This window comes from Nerophis lumbriciformis, linkage group LG17 (genome assembly GCF_033978685.3).
Source record: "Nerophis lumbriciformis linkage group LG17, RoL_Nlum_v2.1, whole genome shotgun sequence".
Classification (NCBI taxonomy): Eukaryota; Metazoa; Chordata; class Actinopteri; order Syngnathiformes; family Syngnathidae; genus Nerophis; species Nerophis lumbriciformis.
Window position 1 is genome coordinate 30,116,211 of NC_084564.2, and position 24,171 is coordinate 30,140,381.

At 39.7% G+C, this 24,171-nt stretch overlaps 1 protein-coding gene across 2 annotated transcripts in view; it reads right to left on the bottom strand.

Annotated features, from left to right (window-relative positions):
• Positions 1-24,171, bottom strand: part of sipa1l3 (signal-induced proliferation-associated 1 like 3) — a 310,964-nt gene that overhangs the window by 117,617 nt on the left and 169,176 nt on the right. The gene's annotated exons all lie outside the window — the stretch shown is intronic.

The window sequence follows — 24,171 nt, forward strand, 5'->3', positions numbered from 1 at the left end:
TTCACATATCACAGGATTAATTGGATGGAGGGAGCGAGGTCGCCCGCCTCTTCACACTACTGGCTCAGTGGTAATGAATAATATGAGATTAGGGTTACAACTCTAAAGAGTATTCCCCTCCACAGTATGTGTGCTCGTGAAGATAAAAGCATATTGATTTTCTGCCTTGGAGGGGGGGAAAAAGTGCATTTTCTTGTTATGCTGCGTAGTAGCAAGTGTAAAGGATGAGGGAGGTGGGGCGGGCAGATACCATTCACAATCTAACTCCCAGCGGTGGGAATGCACACATTTCCATTCCTTTGTCACGTCACCACTGCCATAGTCCGCCTGAGCCTTAAATGAAAATAGGCCAGCGCAGCTGATGACGAAGGTTAGCAAGTGGTGTAAGTGAAAGGCATGTAGTCGCTGCTCCCCGCAGGGATGGAACTTCATTAAAATGAAATTAGGAAGATGAGGCAAGGGTCATTTGAGGGGAAAGTCGGTGCAAACCTGCATCTACTGCCAAGCGATAATGTCGAGGAGAAGCCAAACTCGCCATGCTCATAAACGGACAAATACAAGTAGATAACTAGGGTTGCAAAATTCCGGGAATATTCAAAGTCGGAAACTTTCCATGGGAATTAATGGAAAATTAATGGGAATAAACATCGAATGCAACATGCTAGATCTTGCAGCATGATTATTATCTAAAACAACCTGATCTAATACAAATTCAGTAGAATTTTAACCCTTCACTGTGCATTCCTCCATCACATGTGCAGTGCATTCTTCCATCACAGGCACAGATAATTCCCAGCATGCTACACACTACAGCAGGGCTATTGAGGCCACACTAGTATTTGAGCCCAAGGACTTCATCCAGTCAAGTAAGTGTTGATGATATTACTGGGGTAAATGTATTTGATCTATGGTATTTAAGTTATACTTGCAAACCTTGAGACCTCCGATTTCCGGAGGTGGGGGTGGGTGGCGGGGGCATGGTCGGGGGCGGGGCGGGGCGTGGTTGGGGGCGTGGTTAAGAGGGGAGGAGTATATTTACAGCTAGGATTCACCAAGTCAAGTATTTCATATATATATATATATATATATATATATATATATATATATATATATATATATATATATATATATATATATATATATACTGTATATATATAAGAAATACTAAGTCAAGTATTTCATATATATATATATACATATATATATATATATATATATATACACACAATATATATATATATATATATATATATAAATAAAAGAAACACTTGAATTTCAGTGTTCATTTATTTACACATATACACACACACAACACTCATTGTTGAGTTAAGGGTTGAATTGTCCATCCTTGTTCTATTCGTCACTATTTTTCTAACCATGCTGAACGCCCTCACTGATGATGCATTGCTGTGTGGCACGCAAAAAGTGCTTTCATCAAATGCACTAGAGGGCAGTATTGTCCTGTTTAAGAGTGTCACAACATTGCTGTTTACGGCAGACGAACTGCTTTACGGTAGACGAAAACGTGACTGCTGTTGTTGTGTGTTGTTACCGCGCTGGGAGGATGTTAATGAAACTGCCTAACAATAAACTCACATAAGAAACCAAGAACTCACCCTCGATCATTCTACAGTTATAACGTGATTGGGCAGGTACGCTGTTTATATCGTGTGCCTGAATTTCGGGAGATTTTCGGGAGGTTTTCGGGAGAGGCGCTGAATTTCGGGAGTCTCCCAGAAAATCCGGGAGGGTTGGCAAGTATGATTTAAGTTGAATAGAGGTGTAATTGCTTGTTACTGTATGACTGTGGACTACTCCAGCAGACTTCCACTCAAGCTCGCTAGCTGTTCCTGTACTTGTTAAATGATTTTGGGGCTAATATCTCTAGCTAGCTAGGTTTATGTACCACCACCAGTCTCATAATGAACCGAAAATATTTTTCCGTTAGCCGTGATGCTAATTTTCTCTATGTTAAATCCCATTCATTTATGCTAACAACGTTAGCGATCTGAATTTACCTTTTTTGTGATCTGTAAAGTTCAACTAGCAAATACTAAATCAAAAGGTGTAGTTTCCTCTGCCTTCTGTTCTGCTAGCCATTCTGTTGTAATACAAGAATGTAGGTTATAGTTTGATTTAGCATGCTGATTGAGTGTTCATTTATTCATCGAGCCTATTTCTATTCATTTGTCCATCAGTAAAATAATTTTAAAGACTACTCTAGTTGTTTAGCTGACTATTTATATCTGTGTGTGGCATTGCATTAGTGTTTTACAAAAATAAATAAATACAAACAGAATATTTCACCCCAAACAATGTAGGCGGAAAGGCTGTGTATATTTGCAAATACTGTGCAAAGAGCTACGTCAAAAATGCCACCAAGATGCAGCAGCATATAGACAAGTGCCCAATAATACGTATATCATTATTGTAATTCCCCATTAATTCCCATTACTTCCCATGGACGATGTCTAACTTTGAATAATGAAAAATTGGTCAATATTTCCAAACTTCCCGTGCTTAACTTCCCGTGGTAAATTTATGGAAAGTTTCCATAATTTTACCAGAAACTTTCCACACCGTTGCAACCCTATAGATAACACACGGAAGCAGTGTGTCTGCATTATTCAGTAGAAATGGGGAATGGGTTACAAGCAGGAACAGCTAAAATAACTAAATAATCAATAAAGTTCTCATGAATAAATAGTTATTTATAAGTTGTGATTATGTGAATTACAACTTATAAAAACAACTACCGTATTTTTCGGAGTTTAAGGCGCACTTAAAATCATTTCCCCCCCCCTCAAAACCCGACAGTGGTTATGACCGGGTGCGCCTAATGTAAGGAATATGTTTGGTTGAGCTTACCCACCGAGAAGCAATTTTATTTGGTACATGGTGTAACGATAAGTGTGACCAGTAGATGGAAGTCAAACATAAGAGATACGTGTAGAGTGCACCGTTTGATGTGCTTCAACAGAGTATTATTATGGTGTGTGTGTATAAGGTAAGACATATTATCTGGCGTTTTGTTTTGCAATATTATGCAAAAGCAACTTTTCTTACCTTCTGGTTCCTGCTGATCTGTATAAGTCCTGAAAATTTGCGTGCTTTCGCTTTTGTAGTCCATGCCGATAAGCTTCTTCTCTTTCTCTATCTTCTTGTGTGACATTCCTCCTCCACTGTTGCCATTTCTAATATAAAGTAGTGTAAAGTTCTTACTTATATCTGTCAGTAAACTCACCATGAAAGTGATAAAACATACCGGTGTAGTGAGTTTACATTATTCACACAAGGAACTTTAGTTATTAGAGAGTTCCGGTCGGACGGTTTTTCACAGGTACACATTTCCGGTGTTGTTTCCGGATGAGGAGATGCTGCTCCGTTATTGATTGAAGTAAAGACTGAATGTCATTAAAACAGTTAGCTCCATCTTTTGACACTTCTTCCACCCCCGTCCTTACACGCTACATCGCTACAACAAAGATGACGGGAAGAAGATGCTGTCCAAGTGGAGGCACGTAAATAAGACCGCCCACAAAACGGCGCATCCTGAAGCGACTGCTTGAAGATGATGTGTAAAACATCTATGCAACATTTTGAGCAAATAACCACCATTACATGTTATGTAGACCACAAGGACTTTTTTTACATTTAGAAAAAAATAACAATAATATGACTCCTTTATGCGCCCTATAATCCGGTGCGCCTTATATATGAAAAAAGATCAAAAATAGACCATTCATCGGCAGTGCGCCTTATAATCCGGTGCGCCCTATGGTCCGGAAAATACGGTACATAGGGGGCAGATGTAAGTTATTAACTTCTTTCTGCTCCTTTTCATTCATATTTTATTTTAATGTAATGTTGATTGATTGATTTTTATTTTATTCCTTTGTTTGATTTTTTTATGAAATAGATAAATGAACTGAACTGAACATAAGCTTCATCATATTCTGGTACGGGAAAGAAAAGCATGTTCCCTCAGGGTGGGTGCATCAAATACTATATGAGAAAGACTCCTCTACTCCAACACAAAAATAATTAGTGATTGTGTGCGACCACTAACAGGAAAATACAGCTATGAAGTCATTCACAATACACCACGCTTCTTTGAAAGGCTGCTTTTAAGCTGTCCCATCATTATGCTGTTACGGTCGCCATAGAAACGGATAGGTGAGGGATGTGCAGTGTAGGCGACAAACCACAGGCTAAGCAAGGCACACCACCTGAGAAATAATATGAGAAAGACAGCGGTAATACAGATTGAGGTGGCCCTCGGTGGATCACCTCGCAATGCAGCAAAGATTTCATAGTGTTTGAAAGTCAAGTTGTGTAATGTTCATATTGTTGTTACTCAGCCAGCGTTTGTGGGTCTGATGGACCCGTTGCATTTTGTGGCTTTTAATGCCTCACAATCAAACCCTTTTATTTTAAAATACTGAACAGATGTTTACCTTATCCCAATAAACATCTGTTCAGTATTTTAACATAAAAGGGTTTGATTGCGAGGCATTAAAAGCCACAAAATGCAACGGGTCCATCAGACCCACATATGTTTACCTTATCCCAATAAACATCTGTTCAGTATTTTAACATAAAAGTGTTTGATTGAGAGGCATTAAAAGCCACAAAATGCAACGGGTCTATCAGACCCACAAACGCTGGCTGAGTAACAACAATATGAACGTTGCGCGGAAAAAATATCTGCCAGTTTCTGCATCCCACAGGGATTCTTCTTTTGTGTTTCTGCACCTGCGGTTCCCACACAAGGTTGCAACATTGTTTGTCAACACTGTCTGCTCTCATTTTCTCGCACATTTGACCCTCTGATGTTCTGTGTACCTACACTCTGTCCTCCTCCTGTCTAGGCCTGCTGTGTGTGTGTGTGTGTGTGTGTGTGTGTGTGTGTGTGTGTGTGTGTGTGTGTGTGTGTGTGTGTGCGCGTGCGTGGGGTACACAAAATATCCATTTCCACACTTCTCTTAGCCCTGGGTCCAGTGGACCCGGACATCTTATATGTAATAGAAATGTGTAGGGGGGGTATATGGTGTGTGGTCATTAAATATGTATTCTGATATATGTTCTTCAAAGAAAATGAGCCAAAGTCAGTGAGTCTCAGTTTGAAAAATTAATTAATTGTATCATTTTTCTTTTGATAAAAAATGAAAACGGGTCCAACAGACCCGAACACCACACTGGTTGTGTTGCAATCTTAAATACACACACACACACACACACACACACACACACACACACACACACACACACACACACACACACACACACACACACACACACACACACACACACACACACACACACACACACACACACACACACACACACTCTCTCGGCCTCATGCCATCCAAGCAGCAAGGCATGTCTAAATGAGCTAAAAAAAAAACATGGAAAAGCTTAAAGCCGCGAACAAGCACTCATCAGCACGCTCTGAGCATCTGTTACTTGTTTTTCTTCAAATAACATAATCCAATTTTGCAAATTCCTGCCATTTCTATAGATGGTTGTCTTGTATCTTACGGTGAATTAACCGGCCATATGTCTGCGCTCCACAGACAGCTGAGCGCACCGGCTTTGCAGTTTACATTTGCAGAATGTGAACCTGTTGACAGAGTAAGTATGAGGGATTAGCGGAGGAGGAAACTAGGGAAACCTAACTGTATTACTGGAGCTTTATCTAGTGGGTAAGGAAAAGGCATTTACAGGGGAGAGATCACTATTTTTTGAGGACGTAGGGTAGGTTTCAGAAATTTACTTTAATGCAGACTTGGGCAAATTAAGGCCCGGGGGCCGCATTAAGCTTTTCAATCCGGCCCGCCGGACATTCCCAAATTATTTATTTGGATGTTTAAGATGGAACGTGTAGCTGCCATTATGATATGCAGTGATGTTTTCTAATGACCGTAAGTCTTCAACTATACTAAGTATTTCAATGGTTGGAATCTGCACTTTTGCATTATATACTAGTTACTATGGTCATCTAATTAGTTACTATGGTAATTTTAATTAGTTACTATGGTAATGTAAGTCAGACGAGGCACCAAGCAGTGTGGGTGGGGAGCATTTCCACAGAATGTCAGCCTGAAATGAGGGTGTCAGGGACAGACGTGGAAGGAGATTTTTACAACAAAGTTCTAAAGCTTAGTGATGTATCACATATGTCAGATTGTAAGTGGGTTTTTTTTTACCCTTCGCCTTCATATTTCGCTGTGTTTGTTGCATCTTTGTTGCGTTTCGCTTGATTGTAAAATAAGTCGATCGAGAGGATGAGTGACGTTCAAATGTAGTCAATATTCAGTGTTTTATCCTTCATAGTTAATGTAGGAGCCTAAATTATGTTTACGTTAATTTACATTTTATGGAAGGTGCTTTATGTTTATTCAGCCAAAATAGGACTATTTACTTTATTTAAATAATACGAAGATGTATATATTGCATGCTTAGAATAATTATAAGGTACATTTTATTTGTAATTATTACATTTGTCTGAATAATTTGATGACGTACTATTTTATACTGCTTTAATACAGTGAAGATTACGTAAGTGTTTAATTGCATATATGGTGGAATGATCTGTGTGGTAATATGGTTTGGACACAATGTATTATGGGTAATGGCAGTCAGGTATGGTGGAATCGAGCCACACAGTTTTTTGACCTTACTCTTAATTTTTCTAACTCTTTCTTACTGGAACAAACTCGCTTTATTTTGCCATTCATTTGTTCCCACATCGTTATTGTTTTAGGTTTTTGAATGATTAAGTTGACAAGTTAACGATACAAAACGAAGAGGAGCGTCTGGAGTTTTGTTTGTTGCTGCCGCAGCAAGCGGGAGCAGGAGAAAGTGGAGGAGCGCCAAGCTAAGGCTTCATTAGGAAACTACAGTTAATATTGTAAATCCCACATTCTTTATTTACATGTACATTCTGGGTGTCTTATTCAGTAAAAAAAATTTAAATTCCATTCAGCTTTTTAAGGCGGTCTGTCATAACGTTTTTAGCTTTCAATCAGACATTATTGTGTGGTTTTGTATTTGTCCACCAAACGTTTTATGCTGTGCGTGAATGTACAGCAGATTTTCACAGTTTACATATACAGTTAGGTCCATAAATATTTGGACATTGACACAATTTTCAGTATTCCAGCTCTGTACAACACCACAATGGATTTGAAATGAAACAATCAAGATCTCCTTTAAGTGCAGACTTTGAGCTTTAATTTGAGGGTATTTACATCCAAATCAGGTGAACGGTGTAGGAATTACAACACATTTTATAAGTGCCTTCTGTTATGATCCGCTGCCCGGATCATATTTCTTGTTTACGTTTTCAAGTTACTTGTGTTTTTGGTTTAGTTTTGGACTCCTGGAGTGCCTGTTTTGTACACCTGAGTTTGTTATTTTCACCTGCCGCGTTTGTTCCCGACGCGCACCTGTTTGTCATCACTGACATTATTATTTAAGCCTGCCTTTCCTGTCATTCTGTCTTGCTTCGTAGTTTGCTTTTTGCAACAGTTGACAACTTTTGTTCTTGTTCTGTACCTGCTAGTTTCCACGCTAGGTTCTGTTAATCGCTAGCTCCCACGTTAGCCTTCCTTAGTTTTTACCTTATGTGCTATGAGCACCCTTTTCTTTGTTTCTTCTGAGTTATTCCGTAAATAAATCATTTCTTTTACCTTCACGCTGTGTCCGAAGTCCGTTGCATCCTGGGAGAACGAAACCCCGCATCACCATGCGCCCCGGTCGTCACAGCCTTCCACTTTTTAAGGGACCAAAAGTAATTGAACAAACTAATATAATCATAAATAAAATTGTCATTTTTTAATACTTTGTTGCAAATCCTTTGCAGTCAATGACAGCCTGAAGTGTGGAACCCATAGACATCACCAGACGCTGGGTTTGGTCCCTGGTGATGCTTTGCCGGGCCTCCGCTGCAGCTGTCTTCACTTCCTGCTTGTTCTTTGGGCATTTTCCCTTCAGTTTTTGTCTTCAGCAAGTGAAATTCATGCTCAATGGGATTCAGGTCAGGTGATTGACTTGGCCATTGCAGAACATTCCACTTCTTTGCCTTAAAAAACTATTTGGTTGCTTTCGCAGTATGCTTCGGGTCGTTGTCCATCTGCATTGTGAAGCGCCGTCCAATGCGTTTTGAAGCATTTGGCTGATTATGAGCAGATAATATTGCCCCAAACACTTCAGAATTAATTCTACTGCTTTTGTCAGCTGTCACATCATCAATAAATATAAGAGATCCAGTTTCACTGGCAGCCATGCATGCCACTACCACCACCATGCTTCACTGATGAGGTGCTATGCTTTGGATCTTGAGCAGTTCCTTCCCTTCTCCATACTCTTCTCTTTCCATCATTCTGGTACAAGTTAATCTTTGTCTCATCTGTCCATAAGATGTTGTTCAGAACTGCACAGGCTCTTTTACATGTTTCTTGGCAAACTCTAATCTGGCCTTCCTGTTTTTGAAGCTCACCAATGGTCTACACCTTGTGATGAAACCTCTGTATTTTCCTCTGGAGAAGTCGTCTCTTAATTGTTGACTTGAACACAGATACACCTACCTCCTGGAGACTTTTCTTCATCTGGCCAACTGTTGTGAAGGGCTTTTTCTTGACAAGGGAAAGGATTTGTCTGTCATCCACCACACTTGTTTTCCGTGGTCTTTCAGGTCTTTTGGTGTTGCTGAGCTCAGCAGTGTGTTCTCTCTTTTTAAGAATGTACCAAACAGTTGATTTGGCCACATCTAATGTTTTTGCTATCTATCTGATGGCTTTGTTTTGATTTTTCAGCCTAATGATGGCTTGCTTCACTGATAGTGACAGCTCTTTGGACTTCATATTGAGAGATGACCTCCCCAGATTACAAATGAATATACCACACTTGAAATGATATCTTTTATCTGCTCTTTGTAAATGAAATAAATGAAAAAAAGGGAATAACACAAACGTGGCCATGGAACAGCTGAGTAGCCAATTGTCCAATTACTTTTGGTCCCTTAAAAAGTGGAAGGCACATATAAAATGTGTTGTAATTCCTACACTGTTCACCTGATTTGGATGTAAATACCCTCAAATTAAAGCTCAAAGTCTGCACTTAAAGCACATATTGATTGTTTCATTTCAAATCCATTGTGGTGTTGTACAGAGCTGGAATACTGAAAATTGTGTCAATGTCCAAATATTTATGGACCTAACTGTATATGCCGACTTGTCCAGGGTGTACTCCACCTTCCGCCCGATTGTAGCTGAGATAGGATTCAGCACCCCCCGCGACCCCAAAAGGAATAAGCAGTAGAAAATGGATGGATGGATATATATATATGCGTGTATACATACATAGATAGATATACTGGCCCCCCTGACACATTTTTTTCTCAAAATTTGCCCCCGAGTCAAAATAATTGCCCAGGACTGCTTTAATGGAAACATTTTAAGTTTTTGAATTGCTTGTACACACATATTTGGGTCAGTGTTTACCCAACCATCGAGTGTAAAATTAAACCATTTTTGTCAGAAAAAATAACTTTCAGCAATTCGTTTGAATTTTGGCCCGACTGGGACTTAACACTCAGGCCAATTTACATAAGACCACCCCCACATCGAGTTTCTCTCCCTTGGCGCAGATTGTCTTGTACGACACTGAACTACTGCCGTGTCTAAACCAAATAGATAAGCAGAACTGCAGTGTTGCTGGCTGCACATATTTCTTTTAAGTATTCTCTGATTGTTAACATTTGGGCTATTCTGACCTAAAAACATGTCCGAGACATGTTATTAAGTCATGTTGGAACTTTTGCGGATTCCATAATACTATACCATACAAACCTTGTTTCATACCCTGCATGTTAAACCTAGAACAGAAAGATATTTTTCTCACTAAAGGCCATCAAAGCATGGCGCTTGGCGTCAGGTGGCTGGCAGAAAAGACTGTGATTATCATCTAAGATTTTGTCAGGGAGCTGCAGGAGGTCACAACCGCATTCTGTCTGAGAGACTGACAAATAAGTGTCGGGCGCATTCCTCAGCACTGGCAAACATGTCAGACCCAACAGTCATCTTCCTCTTTTTGTTGAAATACACCAGCTCACCATTTTTCTTGACATTTATGACACCATTTTTGACAGTAGAAGACTAATCACTTTACGGATTAGACTAGTGGTTCTCAAATGGGGGTGTGAAAGTAGGCCTTTTATTAATATCTCAATATTTTTAGGCCATGTCACGATACACGATATATATCTGGATATTTTGCCTTAGCCTTGAATGAGCACTTGATGCATATAATCACAGCAGTATGATGATTCTATGTGTCTACATTAAAACATTCTTCTTCATACTGCATTAATATATGCTCATTTTAAACTTTCATGCAGAGAGGGAAATTACAACTAAGTCAATTTACCAAAACTGTATTTATTAAACAGTTATTAAGCAGTGGCACAAACATTCATGCCATTTCAAAACAGAAAGTGCAAGATTGTCAGAGACATTTTAAAACAAGCTATGAGTGCACTTTTGTGCATGATGTCACTAAGATGACATATCAAAACAACACTAAATTAAAGTGCACTTTTTGTACAGAACGCCACTACAATAGTTTAAAACAATTAAAGTGCACTTTTGTGCATGATGTCACACAAGATATTTCAAAGAGTGTCAAATAAAAATGAGCTGCATAATAGGAAATCAAATAGTGTATGTCCTTCGCTATGTGGTAGACGTTATCTCCTTCTGTTGTTGACTATTTTTTTCATACGGTGTTGATCTGGAAATGGTTGCTTGGGCATTTTGTGGGTGTGGCACCGGCCAGAGATGTTGGCATGCGGAGTTTTAAGCACTCTTCATTCTCTAGCGGGTGACTTTCGAAATGACGCTACAGATTAGTAGTGCCGCTACTTTTTGTAGCAACGCTTTTGCCGTATACTTGACATATTACGATTGTCTGTTCAACATCTTCCCGCTTGAAGCCAAACCACCGCCAGACGATGGACCCCGTGCTGTTTTTCTTGGGAATTAATTATTCTTCCTTCATTTGTTACCAGATTCGCACTTTCTTTCTCTCATATTACCAATCGCACCGCACCGCGAGCATCACAGCTAACTTTACCCATGCCGCTACCTCTCTGCTCCGCGAGGGCGTATGACGTTGCACGCGCGACAGTATGTGACGTATGTGACAAGGTGCGCTTGTTTTATCTCTCTGTGAGAAGGAGAGACAAGAAAGAGTGATAAAAGCCTGTAGTGTAATGCCCGCAGCTAAAAGCAGCTGCGTGAGAACGTTTACTCGAATTTCACGATATAGTCATTTTCTATATCGCACAAAGACAAACCCACAATATATCGAGTATATTCCATATATCGCCCAGCCCTATGTGAAAGTACTACAAGTAAATGATGAAGGAAACGCAATAATTTTGGCCGCTATATGTCATAATATTACGGATTATTTATTTGACTACAAAATGCTTTGGATAATTACTGCTAAAATATGGAACTTTTATTTACATAAAGTTATGGAAAGTCCATTGTTCTTGGCTTCAACACCATCACGAGTGTAAGTGAGTGCAAGGCGCCAACTAGTGGTGAGTACAAGAAAGGAAAAGTGAAGTTACAGACAGACAACTCAATCTTTCTACAAGTTCGGATGGCTGCATGGACAAACAAGTCTAACACAGCAGAAGTGTCGCCAAAGTCACGTGTAAAAAGACGGCCAATCGGGGTTCCTGCTTCACACGAATCTGATGACAGACACACACTCCGTGCAAACACGCACACATTTTATTACACGCACACAAACATGTGATTATGCACACACAACTCTTTTACGCCAGAAACGAAGCAAAAAGTCACATGTAAAAAGACACCGAGTTGAGGTTTCCTGCTTCACACAAATCCTTTTACACACACACACACACACACACACACACCCACACACACACACACACACACACACACACACACACACACACACACACACACACACACACACACACACATCGTAATACAGACAGACAACTTAAAACACACTGACACATGAATTGGATTACAGATGCCCAGATTGAGATATGTGTTTGCTACAATAATACTTCAAGATAAATCATTCACTGATCTTAAAATTGTCCGCCTTGGTATGGCCAATACTGCCCTTGTAACTACTACTACTACTTGCTACTACGGTACATTTTTAGTCTATTTTATACCTGCATTATCCTTTCCATCCTTTGTAACTGAGCAACTGTGTGGAACAATTTCCCTTGTGGATCATTAAAGTTTGTCTAAGTCCAAGTCTAAGTCTAAGTAACTACTTGGTATTGGAGCGATTGCCTAAAACTAATGTAAAGTATCTAAACGACAGAAGAATACGTGTGTGTGTGTGTGGAGGGGGCGTGGTCTGCGGGCCTGCCACGGAGCAGGGTGTGTAAGGACCGGCCTCGAAGTCAGCGGCAGGTGAGTAGATTGCCCAGCTGGGGCTTGTTATCTAATCACCTGTCGCCCTTATTAGCAGCAGCCGGCACGAGAGACAAGGTTGGAGTTGGAGCCAGAGAGAGACCCACGCCCAGAGATGAACACCTATTGCTGGAAAGCAAGCCACCCCCGGGTGTTTATGAAAAATAAAAGACTTGATTCAAACTGTATACCGGGATCCCGAAGATCTGTCGGCCAGCAGAACCCACCACAAGAGGGAAACCTCCACAGTGTGTATTACATTTTGACAGAAGTGTCAATAGAACAAGTCCCAAAAGAAAGTAACCAGCTAATGGCAGTAAACTAGCAAGTAGATTAATAATATTTTTGACAAAATAATACAACCAGAAATTACACAGTTTCCCCATACACTAGCAGCCTTTGTGACCGGTTTTGAAAGGGTTCTATTATTATTTAAATGCCAAAAAATTTGATATTGGGATATACCTACTCAGTGGCCTAGTGGTTAGAGTGTCCGCCCTGAGATCGGTAGGTTGTGAGTTCAAACCCCGGCCGAGTCATACCAAAGACTATAAAAATGGGACCCATTACCTCCCTGCTTGGCACTCAGCATCAAGGGTTGCAATTGGGGGTTAAATCACCACAAAATGATTCCCGGGCGCGGCCACCGCTGCTGCCCACTGCTCCCCTCACCTCCCAGGGGGTGATCAAGGGTGATGGGTCAAATGCAGAGAATAATTTCGCCACACCTAGTGTGTGTGTGACAATCATTGGTACTTTAACTTTAACTTTATATATATATATATATATATCAATCAATCAATCAATGTTTATTTATACAGCCCTAAATCACAAGTGTCTCAAAGGGCTGCACAAGCCACAACGACATCCGCGGTACAGAGCCCACATAAGGGCAAGGAAAACTCACCACAGTGGGACGTCAATGTGAATGACTATGAGAAACCTTGGAGAGGACCGCATATGTGGCTAACCCCCCCTCTAGGGGAGACCGAAAGCAATGGATGTCGAGTGGGTCTGACATAATATTGTGAAAGTCCAGTCCATAGTGGATCTAACATATTAGTGAAAGTCCAGTCCGTAGTGGATCTAACACAATAGTGAGAGTCCAGTAATACAGTAATATCGTCATCATCGATAGTAGTAATTGATAGTCTCGCTTACAGCCCTGCAGCACGGCGGCCATTGAATCTTAATATCTCGGGACAGCTGTGAACAACAACAATGAAAGACAGTCAAAGCCAACATATCCTTGAGCCCAAGGGAATTTTTTTGTGCAAAGTTAAACTTGTGATTGTGACAAATGTTGATTTTAAAGTATGTTCTCTTAAACCACTATTGGTAACATATGACAGTGTTTTTCAACCACTGTGAGATACAGTCTGGTGTGCCGTGGGAGATTATGTAATTTCACCTAATTGGGTTAAAAATATTTTTTGCAAGCTAGTAATTATAATCCGCAAATGTGCCGTAGTTGAGTGTCTGTACTGTCTATCAATCAATCAATCAATGTTTATTTATATAGCCCTAAATCACAAGTGTCTCTAGAGCTCGACAGAGTAACCGTGTAATACTCTTCCATATCAGTAGGTGGCAGCAGGTAGCTAATTGCTTTGTAGATGTCAGGAACATGGTTTGTCGTGTTCACAATATGCGGGAGGTAGAGTGAAGGTAAAAAGGTATCTAATAGGGGTGTGGGAAAATAATTGATTCGAATTCGAATCGCGATTCTCACGTTGTGCGATTCAGAATCGATTCTCATTTTTAAAAAATAGATTTTTTTTATTTATTTATTTTTTAATTAATTAATCCAACAAAACAATACACAGAAATACCATAACAATGCAATCCAGTTCCAAAACCAAACCCGACCCAGCAACACTCAGAACTGCAATAAACAGAGCAATTGAGGAGACAAAAACACGACACAGAACAAACCAAAAGTAGTGAAAAAAAATTATTATCAAAAACAGTATCAATATTAGATACAATTTCAACATAGCAGTGATTACAAATCACTCATTGACATTATCATTAGACATTTATAAAAAATAAAATAAAAAAAAAGAACAATGTCACAGTGGCTTACACTTGCATCGCATCTCATAAGCTTGACAACACACTGTGTCCAATATTTTCACAAAGATGAAATAAGTCTTATTTTTGGTTCATTTAATAGTTAAAACAAATTTACATTATTGCAATCAGTTGATAAAACATTGTCCTTTACAATTATAATAGCTTTTTACAAAAATCTACTACTCTGCTTGCATGTCAGCAGACTGGGGTAGATCCTGCTGAAATCCTATGTATTGAATGAATAGAGAATCGTTTTGAATCGGGAAAAAAATTGTTTTTGAATCGAGAATCGTGTTGAATTGAAAACAAATCGATTTTGAATCGAATCGTGACCCCAAGAATCGATATTGAATCGAATCGTGGGACACCCATAGATTCACAGCCCTAGTATCTAACACTTAAACAAAAAATAAATAAAAGGGGAGTGCCGCTAAGAAAAGGCATTGAAGCTTAGGGATGGCTATGCAAAACGAAACTAAAACTGAACTGGCTGCAAAGTAAACAAAAACAGAATGCTGGATGACTGCAAAGACTTACTGTGGAGCAGACGGCCTCCACAAAGTACATCCGTACATGACATGACAATCAACAATTTCCCCACAAAGAAGAATAAAAACAACTTAAATAGTATTGATTGCTAAAACAAAGTAGATGCGGAGAATATCGCTCAAAGGAAGACATGAAACCGCTAAAGGAAAATACCAACAAAACAGGAAAAGCCACCAAAATAGGAGAGCAAGACAAAAAGTAAAACACGATACGCAGCAAAACAGCAAAAAAGTCCAAATAAGTCAAGGTGTGATGTGACAGGTGGTGACAGTACACCTACTTTCAGACAAGATCTATATTGATGCATGCTTGGTTATGGTTTGAATTCATATCCAACAATTGCGAGAACGACTTTTTATTGTCAATATTAGCTGCCGAGTTTCATTTTTGCCTCCGGATTTTTTCAACGAACAAAAATGTGCATTGGGTCAGAAAAGGTTGAATAACACTGACATATGGACGGTAACCATTTTTTGGTTTACAAAAGTGTCATTTTTAGCCGGTCACATGCAACATCCTCTTTAGCTAATAACCTGCTTGTCCACTTTGATCTCCTCATCTCCCTGTGTTGGTTGATTTGCACCAATGCAATGCTTCATAGTGTTAGGTAAAAGACATTAAAAGTGTGTACAAAACAAAGGTTGTAATCATAAAACAGTACTAAACTTGACTGCTGACAGGGCAAAAACATATGCAGGGCAAACAATAAAAAAGGAGCCAAACCACACGAAGGCCCCCACCCTCCAATTTGTACTCATGGCCTCTGTCCCCCATGGGTGTGTGATAGGACTGGATGTGTTTCCGTGTATTTGTGTGTGTGTGTGTGTGTGAGCAGCAGTAACAACCAGTGCTCTGGGCGACTTCCACCATCACAGCTGTTGCAGCTCTCATACAGACGTCTCATGGGGGACGAGCTGGCGAGCTACCGCTGATTAAAAGGGGTGCCGGGGAAGGATAGGGGGTCTGTACTGCTACCTCAAGGCCCTCATAGGCAGTGTTTAATGCTCAGTAAAGTTGCGGAGTAATAATGTTAAATGTTATACACCAATTTATTGCATCAAAGCTAGTTATTCAATACAAATACAACAGTCTATGCATTACACTTCCAGGCCTCGAATTTTAACTTTTTAAAGGCCTACTAAAACCCACTACTACCGACCACGCAGTCTGATAGTTTATATATCAATGAGGAAATCTTAACATTGCAACACATGCCAATACGGTTAGCTTACTAAAGTGCAATTTTAAATTTTGCGCAAAATATCCTGCTGAAAACGTCTCTGTATGATGACGTCAGCGCGTGACGTCACGGGTTGTAGAGGACATTTTGGGACAGCATGGTGGCCAGCTATTAAGTCGTCTGTTTTCATCGCAAAATTCCACAGTATTCTGGACATCTGTGTTGGTGAATCTTTTGCAATTTGTTCAATGAACAATGGAGACAGCAAAGAAGAAAGCTGTAGGTGGGAAGCGGTGTATTGCGGCCGACTGCAGCAACACAAACACAGCCGGTGTTTCATTGTTTACATTCCCGGAAGATGACAGTCAAGCTTTACCATTGGCCTATGGAGAACTGGGACAACAGAGACTCTTACCAGGAGGACTTTGAGTTGGATACGCAGACACGGTACCGTGAGTACGCATGCAGCTGCGGCTTCCAAACATTTGATCGCTTGCCCGTACGTGTGTGCCGCTATGTGCATGTCACGTACGTAACTTTGGGGACTATGGGGAAATATATGTGCTGTATGAACTTTGGGGAGGTGAACGGTACTTTGGGCTGTGTGATTGAGTGTGTTGTGCAGGTGTTTGAGTTGTATTGGCGGGTTATATGGACGGGAGGGGGGAGGTGTTTGTTATGCGGTATTTATTTGTGGCATATTAAATATAAGCCTGGTTGTGTTGTGGCTAATAGAGTATATATATGTCTTGTGTTTATTTACTGTTTTAGTCATTCCCAGCTGAATATCAGGTCCCACCCGCCTCTCACAGCATCTTCCCTATCTGAATCGCTCCCACTGCCCTCTAGTCCTTCACTCTCACTTTCCTCATCCACAAATCTTTCATCCTCGCTCAAATTAATGGGAAAATCGTTGCTTTCTCGGTCTGAATCGCTCTCACTGCTGGTGGCCATGATTGTAAACAATGTGCAGATGTGAGGAGCTCCACAACCTGTGACGTCACGCTACTCGTCTGCTACTTCCGGTACAGGCAAGGCTTTTTTATCAGCGACCAAAAGTTGCGAACTTTATCGTCCATGTTCTCTACTAAATCCTTTCAGCAAAAATATGGCAATATCGCAAAATGATCAAGTATGACACATAAAATGGACCTGCTATCCCCGTTTGAATAAGAAAATCGCATTTCAGTAGGCCTTTAAGTTCAAGGCAAGTGTTGCCTTAAAGGAGGGCTCATATTTTAGGCCACCAAGGCAAACATTATTTTCTTTCAAGGCATGGGCTCCAAAGCATATGTATGCATCAGCTCTGTACTCTTAATGTATTTTAGATCCTTTGTGTTATTTGATGTTTCCCTCTTGTTTTCATGTGTATTACCTTTTTCGTGGACTTGCTGTAAAGCCTATTATATCCTTTTAACTTGATCACTGCATGATAAACAAAATCCCGCCTCAAATCAAACAAACACTCACTGACACAGAATTAAAGCCAAGTACAGCAGCATTGCCCGAGGCTAGGGAACAAATCATCCACTACACATTATCCCGAGGAAGCTCAATGTGAAAGGCAAATGTCAAATAAGCTTTCTCGCGTCCACCTGGAGAAACAAATTGAAGTCAACAAAATTCCAGACAAGGCTAAACAAGGCACCTGCATTAACATGTACAATGTCCTACTAGGGATGGGCGTTCCATTACATTTCAGACCAATTAAACATTTAAACTAATTCCTTCTCTACTTTACTGAGCTTTGGGATGGACCAGCTTCAGTTGAATAAGCATATATCGGACACTTCGGTCTCCCTAGACCAGGGGTCGGCAACCCAAACCGTCGAAAGAGCCATATTGGACCAAAAATACAAAAAACAAATCTGTCTAGAGCCGCAAAAAATGAAAAGCTGTATATAAGTGTTATAATTAGAGATGTACCGATATTATCGGCCGATAAATGCCTTAAAATGTAATATCGGAAATTATCGGTATCGTTTTTTTTATTATCGGTATCGTTTTTTGTTTTTTTTTGTTTTTGTTTTTTAATTAAATCAACATAAAAAACACAAGATACACTTACAATTAGTGCACCAACCCAAAAAAAACACCCTCCCCCATTTACACTCAATTACACTCATTCACACAAAAGGGTTGTTTCTTTCTGTTATTAATATTGTGGTTCCTACATTTTATATCAATATATATCAATACAGTCTGCAAGGGATACAGTCCGTAAGCACACATGATTGTGCGTGCTGCTGGTCCACTAATAGTTTTTATATTATTTTACTTTCTTTTTTATTCAAGGAAATGTCTTATTTTATTTTATAATTTTTTTTTTTTAAAAGACCTTATTTTCACCATACCTGGTTGTCCAAATTAGGCAAAATAATGTGTTAAATCCACGACTGTATATATCGGTATCGGTTGATATCGGTATCGGTAATTAAGAGTTGGACAATATCGGAATATCGGATATCGGCAAAAAGCCATTATCGGACATCCCTAGTTATAATGAAGGCAACACATGACGTAAGTGTCTATATTAGCGAAAATAAGCCTACTATCAAAATGTGTCGCAGGCTGAAGCAAATCATCGTTGACAGAAATGTTGAAATGTAATATTTATTCTACACATTTTTACAACATTAGAAACCATTAGTACATCAGAGGCTACTCAGAAGATGAGATAACTCCTGGAAATTACTAGCTTTTAATGGCGAAAGGTATAGATAAGTGTGTCCAAGTTAAAGGAAACGGCAGGCTGTCTTCTTTTAATAGATTTATTACAATCTTTGGCAAGCTAGGTCATGTTTGCTGTGGTCTGGAACAACATGGCACACAAACAACTATCTGAAATGTGTCATGAGACATGCAAATTATATACAAAGAGGATGAAAGTAAAGGATATTAAATGAGCTTAAATATACCTACAAATGAGGCAATATGTACATACAACTAGCCTAAATAGCATGTTAGCATTGATTAGCTTGCAGTCATGCACTGACCAAATATGCCTGATTAGCACTCCAACAAGTCAATAACATCAACAAAGCGCACCTTTGTGCATCCACACACAGTATAAAAGGTTTGGTGGACAAAATGAGACAAAGAATGAGTGGAAGATTTTACATGTAAACAAACTGTTGCGTCACAGTCCACACTATGGTGAGTTCAAGAACCGCTGAAATTAGTAAAACAAAATGATATTCCCCAAATAGTCTCATCAGTGAAGCATACACACAAACATACTAAACAACGGTAGTTCTAACAATTGGGAAGGTTTGTGTCATGTTTGTCCTCAAACAAAATATGCTCCAAGGAGCCACTACGGCGGCACTAAAGAGAGCCGCAGGTTGCTGACCCCCGCCCTAGACGGATTCTCGCTTATCTGCGTGGACCGGACATTGCCCGGGGGCTAGTGGGCAACCTAGGACAAAGTCGGCTTGCTTGGTTGCTTTTTAGGGTATGTTCCGGCCTCTGGCTGGCTGCCCCCCACCTCCCCCAAGCAGACGATAGAGGGGAGCACTGCAGAGGCCACTGCGGTGTATGTGGGTGTTGAATTGGTGCTTTTGTTTTGTTTTGTTGTACAAATGGTGCTGCTGAAGTGGCAGCTGGTTAAATCAACTCTGTGCCCTTTTAATGTATTTCACTCTTGTGTTCATGTGTTTTTACTTTTAGGTTATTTTTTGTGAACTTTTTGTATCTGCACTGCAACTAGGGCTGGGCGACATATGGAATATACTCGATATATCGCGGGTTTGTCTCTGTGCGATATAGAAAATGACTATATCGTGATATTGGAGTATACGTTCTCACACAGTTGCTTTTAGCTGCGGGCATTACACTACAGGCTTTTATCACTCTTTGTTGTCTCTCCTTCTCACAGAAACATAAAACAAGCGCACCTTGTCACATACTGTCGCGCGTGCAACGTCATACGCCCTCGCGCAGCAGAGAGGTAGCGGCATGGGTAGAGTTAGCTGTGATGCTAGTGGAGTGGTGCAAGTGGTAATACGAGAGAAAGAAGGTGCGAATCTGGTAACAAATGAAGGAAGAATTAATTCCAAAGAAAAATAGCAGGGGGTCCATCATCTTGCGGTGGTTTGGCTTCAAGCGGGAAGATGTTGAACAGACAACCGTAATATGTCAAGTATGCAGCAAAAGCGTTGCTACAAAAAGTAGCATCACTGCTAATTTGTAGCATCATTTGAAAAATCACCCGCTGGAGGATGAAGAGTGTTTGAAACTCCGCATGTCAACATCTCCGGTCGGTGCCACACCCACAAATGAAAAAAATAGTCAACAACAGGAGATTGTAGTGGCGTTCTGTACAAAAAAGTACACTTTAATTTAGTGTTGTTTTGATATGTCATTTTAGTGACATCATGCACTAATAGCTTGTCTTAAAATGTCCCTGACAATCTTGCACTTTCTGTTTTGAAATGACATGAATGTTTGTGCCACTGCTTAATAACTGTTTAAAAAATACACTTTTGGTAAATTGACTTAGTTGTGATTTCCCTCTCTGCATGAAAGTTTAAAATGAGCATTTATTAATGCAGTATGAACAAGAATGTTTTAATGTAGACACAAGGGATGTCCGATAATGGCTTTTTGCCGATATTTGATATTACGATATTGTCCAACTCTTTAATTACCGATACCGATATCAACCGATACCGATATCAACCGATATATGCAGTCGTGGAATTAACACATTATTATGCCTAATTTGGACAACCAGGTATGGTGAAGATAAGGTACTTTTTTTTTTTAATTAATAAAATAAGATAAATTAATTAAAAACATTTTCTTGAATAAAAAAGAAAGAAAAACAATATAAAAACAGTTACATAGAAACTAGTAATTAATGAAAATGAGTAAAATTAACTGTTAAAGGTTAGTACTATTAGTGGACCAGCAGCACGCACAATCATGTGTGCTTACGGACTGTATCCCTTGCAGACTGTATTGATATATATTGATATATAATGTAGGAACCAGAATATTAATAACAGAAAGAAACAACCCTTTTGTGTGAATGAGTGTGAATGAGTGTCAATGGGGGAGGGAGTGTTTTTGGGTTGGTGCACTAATTGTAAGTGTATCTTGTGTTTTTTATGTTGATTTAATAAAAATTAAAACAAAATTTAAAAAACACGATACCGATAATAAAAAAAACGATACCGATAATTTCCGATATTACATTTTAACGCATTTATCTCTAGTAGACACATAGAATCATCATATTGGTGTGCATCAAGTGACAGACTAATGAGGCGAACTGATGATGAGGCTCCCAACAGGGAAAAAAGAAGACGTTAAAGAGAAGACATTAGGATTATATGAGGGAAGCTGGGGAAATCACTTTAACATCAGTGCTACAGTCTTGAGAGAATATTGAAGTGAAGTGAATTATATTTATATAGCGCTTTTTCTCTAGTGACTCAAAGCGCTTTACATAGTGAAACCCAATATCTAAGTTACATTTAAACCAGTGTGGGTGGCACTGGGAGCAGGTGGGTAAAGTGTCTTGCCCAAGGACACAATGGCAGTGACTAAGATGGCAGGAGTGGGGATCGAACCTGCAACCCTCAAGTTGCTGGCACGGCCATTCTACCAACCGAGCTATACCGCCCCAAATTGACCACATTTAAATCTATACTTCAAACTTAGTGTCCAGAAAGTATCTACAGCTCAAGTAGTGATTATCAAGAGAAGATGCATCACGCCCTGCACATAACTACATTCGAAGTATATACACAGGCTCGCGATATCAGGTAAAAATAATAAAACAGTATAAATACTAAAGCAATAATTTGTTATAATGGTCTGTTTGCAGGTTTGTTATTTGTGGCGCTTAGCTGGGTTATTCTGACAAATGTTCTTAATAGTTTTGTTAACCCTCAATGACAAAAGGAATGCTCCAGCAGAGGCCTGTGTGGTTCAACTGCACCACAAATTACAGGCTTCAAAATGACCAATGAAGAAAATTAATCACACTTTTATTTTTATCCGCAGCAGTCCAAATAAATTGGGAGTACATAATGTCTCGCCAGTCCAATGGATTTAACAGATGTAGACCAAGCAACTGACTACCGTCTCAATACTTCTAGCGACTGGATCAAAGGGTCAAGCTGGGAGCAAGCCTCAATCAAAAAAATCCTAAAGCACAATCCTTCGTTCTCCCGATTTGGCAGATTATTTAATCAGCGCAAGCAAAGAAATGAGCCAAGAAAAAAAGGAATTTAAGACTAAGAACTGAAGACCAAAGCATCATTTTATTTTGACTTAGCAAGGAAAACTGTTCATGTGATGATTTTCTAGGATTCTTCCCTCTAGTGCAGGGATGTCAAAAATGCGGCCCAGGGGCCAGATCAGGCCCGTGAACAGGTTCAATTTGGTCCACGAGATGAGTTTGCTAAGGACAAAATTGAGCTGCGTTTTTCAATGAAAGAAACTGCTGTTTTAAATGTGTCCACTGGATGTTGCAATAGCAATTCTTTTCGGCAAGCAAATAGTTCATACCGGGGCAAGAAAGTACATCAAGCAAGAGGTACGCGTTAAAGTGGGTCTGCGACTCCTCTCCCTCGACCCAATGTAAGACAAACATAAGTAAAATAAACAATTGGTAACCTCACTTAATTGATATAGTTCTGTGAAAATGATTGTCTTCTGTGCAAATTTAAAGAAAGTGAACAGTGTGTGATTTACTGCAATACCGTCAGTCTCTTAAGTTGTTATTTTGGGTTTGTTGAAATTGTTCACACATTGCACAGCTTTTATTTTTCTAATAATACACAGTGATGCCTAGAACAGTGTTTTTCAGCCACTGTGCCGCGGCACACTAGTATGTCGTGGGATACAGTCTGGTGTGCCGTGGGAGATTATGTAATTTCACCAATTTGGGTTAAAAATGTTTTTTTGCAAACCAGTAATTATAGTCTGCAAATAATGTGTCGTTGTTGAGTGTTGGTGCTGTCTAGAGCTCGGCAGAGTAACCGTGTAATACTCTTCCATATCAGTAGGTGGCAGCCGTTAGCTAATTGCTTTGTAGATGTCGGGAACACGTGTGTGAGACGATGATGGTTTGTCATGATCTCAATATGCAGACGACAGCGGGAGGCAGCATGCAGGTGAAAAAGTATCTAATGCTTAAACCAAAAATAAACAAAAGGTGAGTGCTCCCAAGAAAAGGCATTGAAGCTTAGGGATGGCTATGCAGAACGAAACTAAAACTGAACTGACTACAAAGTAAAGAAAAACAGAATGCTGGATGACAGCAAAGACTTACTGTGGAGCAAAGACGGCGTTTACAAGGTACATCCGAACATGACATGACAATCAACAATGTCCCCACAAAGAAGGATAAAAACAACTGAAATATTCTTGATTGCTAAAACAAAGTACATGCGGGGAATAGCGCTCAAAGATGACATGAAACTGCTACAGGAAAATACCAACAAAACAGGAAAAGCCACCAAAATAGGAGAGCAAGACAAGAAGTAAAACACGACACACAGGAAAGCAGCAAAAAAGTCCAAATAAGTCAGGGTGTGATGTGACAGGTGGTGACAGTACACCTACTTTGAGTCAAGAGCTATATTGATGCATGCTTGGTTATGCTTTAAAGTCATATCCAACAATTGCAACAACGACTTTTTACTGTCAACTGAGTTTCGTTTTTTAATGATTTCTGCTGGTGGTGTGCCCGTATATTTTCAATGAGTTTTTTTTTCCTCGGCTCAAAAAACGTTGAAAAACACTGGCCTAGAAGGCAGGGAGTAAGTCAACCCTCTTGAAAAGTTTCTACCTCAGTTTGTATGGTTTGTTGACTTAGCACAGGGTTAATATGTGGAAATGACAAATGAGGTAATTGATACCTAGAAGAGTTGTTTA